Here is a 4,018-nt window from a genome sequence, read left to right as displayed (position 1 = left end):
GCTCTTCCGCCATCACGTCCAGGAGAACCGCGACCTTGTTGAATGTGGGGCTGGCCCATGGAGTTTCTCGCCGAGGTCGGAGAATGGGGCAAGGTCATCCTCGAGCCGCCCGACTCGGGCGGCGGCGGCGGGCACCGCGCCATGCCGCAGACGACCTCGGGAGCTCCGAGCCAGCACACAACCGTTCCGACAGCACGAGACGCCCAAGGCACGACTCCCCATGTGAAAGACCGAGCCGCACAAAGGAAGGAACGCGTGGACTGCCAGTCGGCCACTGCCGTCCTCGCGGCGGCCTCGGCGCCCTTCACGAGCGTGGCATCCACTCTGCTGTGCACGTGGGCCAAGCAGGTCCAGGAAGCGGAGGCCGCTGAGCATGCATGGCAGACAGCCGCGGAGTGATGGCGACAGGGTTCCAGGCCCGACCACCCGCCACGCCCAGTCACCCCCGCAGTCACCGGCGATCACGACTATGTCACGGCCACTCCAAGCACAGGGACAGCACTCAAGGCAGCAGCCCCCAGTGTAAGACACATCCCGCCAACAGAGCCGGCCACGGTTTGAACAACGGCCGAAAAGCCAACAGGCAGCACGGCACAAACCACGGCCGCCGCAACCAGCATGACCGTGGACATGCCAGCCAAGGCACCACCACCACCGGCGCAGGGGAGCGTCCTCAAACGAACCCTCACGGGCAGAGCGAGCGAGACCACTCCCCGCGAAAGCCCAGAGCACGCACCGCAACAGCCCGCGGAAACCACCGACCAGGCCGCCGAGCCCAGTGTCACCAAACCGGGGTGACACCCAGGGGGACCGGCAGAGATGCCAAACCGCGTGGAAACCCCGGGACCCCAGGGTAAACACTCGTGGGCGGCAGCCGTCGCGAAGGGGAAGAGAGACTGGAGACCGCCACCGGCCCCGGGAAAGGGAATGGCTGGAGGGGCTGCCGCGGCGGGCGGCACATGACCTGGCATGGAACTACAACCCCCGCCAGAAAGGGGCTTCTCCGCCAAGGCCAGCCGACGACTCCGGGAGCTGCATGCCTTCCACGAGCAAGAGCGTGGCGTCCATGAAGACCGGCGGTTCTTCCACGCATACCTCGTCGCCCTGTACAAAGCCGGCCACCCCAGCGATGTGGGCCTCTGCACGGCAAGGGAGATCACAGCTCGCGCGCACGCAGCCAGGTGGGACGAGGACGATACGGCCACGAACGCCGACTTCGAGGGCCAAAACAGAGACGACACGCGCCAAAGCGGAAAACAGCCGGGTGCGTCCCTTGTTGTCCGGCTGCGCTACCGCAGCAGCCGGCCCGACCTCCACCACACCCGTGACTGGGTGGTCAGCCGCATCCTGGTCGACGACCTCGGACTCCCCGCCGCCGACATGAAGGCCATGAGCCTGGTGCCCAGCGTCCTGGAGTTGGACGTGATCCTGCGGGGCGAGGCCACGAAACCTACTGCTGCGTCCGGGACGCGTGCTGCCACCTGTGCCACGCCGATGACCACACCTACGCCAACTGCCCCGTGTTGGACCGCAACTGGCACCGTGCCCGAGAAGAGCTGGCCGCAGCCGCGGCGGCAGAGGCGGCGCGTGAACGGGAAGAGATGTCCGCGAGGAAGGGCAAGGAACTCCGGCGCAACGAGGCGCAATGGGTGGAGCGCCTGCAATGAGAGCAGGAGGCCGATGCGGCCACGCAGCGGGACGAGCGGCAAAAACAGCGGGGGCGACAGGGACGCAGGGCGGCCGGCCACTGTTCCACAAGCACTGTTTCCATGCTCTGGTGCCCTGGCCCCCGGCTGTGGCCTGCTGGGCAGGGCTGGGGTGCCCACCAGTGGTCCACAAGCACTGTTTCCCTGCTCTAGTGCCCTGTCTGCTTTGGTGCCATGACCCCCGGCTGTGACCTACCACTGTTCCATAAGCACTGTTTCCCTGCTCTGGTGCCCTGGCCCCTGTCTGTGGCCTGCTCGGCAGGGCTGGGGTGCCCACCAGTGGTCCACAAGCACTATTTCCCTGCTCTAGTGCCCTGTCTGCTTTGGTGCCATGACCCCCGGCTGTGGCCTACCACTGTTCCACAAGCACTGTTTCACTGCTCTGGTGCCCTGGCCCCCGGCTGTGGCCTGCTGGGCAGGGCTGGGGTGCCCTGCTCCTTGGCTGGTCCCTGGCCTGCCTGTGCTCTCCCCTGTGCTTGGCTGTTGGCCTTTTTGGGTGGCAGTGCCACCTTCTTGGGCTGCCCGCCTTTCTGGCTTCTGCTGTTCTGTGTGCCCTGTTGGCCTGTTGTGCCCATGCCTGATGTTCCCTAGGCAGCATCCTTGTCCCTGTGCGCTCGCTCCCCAGTGCCCCCTCCCCTTGGCTGCTGTCCTTGGGTGTATGTGTCTGACGCTACACCGCATCGCCGCCACCCTCTGTCGGGTCGATTGGCCAACAGGACAGACTGCCAGTGGCGACACAGGACTCTGCCGATGGACCCCGTCCCAACATGACCACACATGGTGGCGGAAACAATGAGGAGCCGGGGCGGCAGCCGCGCACCAAGCGGATCTGGCGGGGCTCTTCCACCGCCAAATGGCTGCGAACCCGTCCAGTGTGGAAGGCAACCACACCGCTGGAGAGCGGACCGGTGGTGCTGGCGGGAGGAAGCCCAAACGGACGCCGCCTCTTTGTCTGCGGAGTCGTCGGCAGCTGCCTTACCGCCCGAGGTCTGCAGAATACGGCCACGAGTACCCCGAGGCAGAGCCCTTCCCCGAGCGCAGACTGCTCATACAACCCCAGCGGCACGGAAGGCGATGTGAATGACGAACCCGGCGGACGGGGCCGCACGCGGTGCCGCAGGAGGTCTCTTGCCACACGCCACCGCCGCCACACCTTGCTGCAGGAGCCGCCGATGTGGTCGGACCAGGAGACCGAGTCGGACGCCGAGTCTTGATGTGCCGGCCGGAAGGCGACAGAACGCGACCGGTCCCCGATCCGCGGGAACCACATGGCAGCCAACCAAAACGAGCAACCACACGACCCATCAGGAAGCCGCACACCGGAACACAATCCTGCGCCGGCAGTAGCGGCGACGAACGAGGGCGCCGCCACAGACAACACCAGCGGAGCGGCGGAGCACACTGCCTAAACCGCTGCAAAAGGACACCAACCATCCAGTGGCGCGCAAAAGGACCCCAACACAGATGGAAGCGCCCCCCCAGACGACCGGGCCAGACCCGCGGACCGCCCGTCCCCACCCCAGAAGCCCGCCCCAAGTCCCCCGAGCCCCTGGCGCAACCGGGCCACGGCAAAGGCGGGAAAGGCGGGGACGCCGCGATCGCCGCGGGCGGGCGGCGGGCCAGGCCGACAACTTTGGCGCACCAGGCGTCGAACGAAGCGTTCGGGGAATGACGAGCGGCCCAGACACCGGGGACCTCGTCGGCGGCACGCGAGGAGCGCACGAGGCCATAATGGAATCGACAACGAGTACCGCTCTTGACCATGTCGAAATGGGAGGTGACGGAGACGGGGATGGCGGGGATCCTTCCGGGCAGCGGGACGGACTCCACAGAGAGCATGGCACTCGGACCAGCGCGGCAGCCACCGGCGGAGCAGGAGGTGCTTCCGGGGACCGTGAGCAAGGCGGGAACCTTGCACACACGCGAGGATGCGAACCAGCGGATCACGACCATGGCGGGCACACAGGTGGCGGCAGAGGCGAGTCCGGCAGACAAACGAGTGGTGGCGCGGGAGGCGGCCGGGCCCCGGATGACTGCAAGGGAAAGGATTGCGGGAAGGGGCGGGCAACTGCCGAACAACCCGCGGAAGAGGAGGAGACCGCGGACTAGGAAGAGGAGGACACGTCCAGCACGGAGGACGGGTCCGTGGGCGAGGCAGCCTACCAGGCTCCAAAACAGCACCTCCTCGATGCTTTCCCCGACAGCTGGGACCCTGAGGCACCTCACCTCAGCCCCGGCGAAATCGTGCTCGTCTCCGACGCGGAGGCGACGCCAGCAGAGGAGGCGACGGCTTGCTACCACGGCAGGAGTGA

The sequence above is a fragment of the Gekko japonicus genome, unplaced genomic scaffold (assembly GCF_001447785.1).
Source record: "Gekko japonicus isolate JY-2015 unplaced genomic scaffold, Gekko_japonicus_V1.1 scaffold119, whole genome shotgun sequence".
Taxonomy (NCBI): Eukaryota; Metazoa; Chordata; class Lepidosauria; order Squamata; family Gekkonidae; genus Gekko; species Gekko japonicus.
This window is presented reverse-complemented; position numbering follows the sequence as displayed.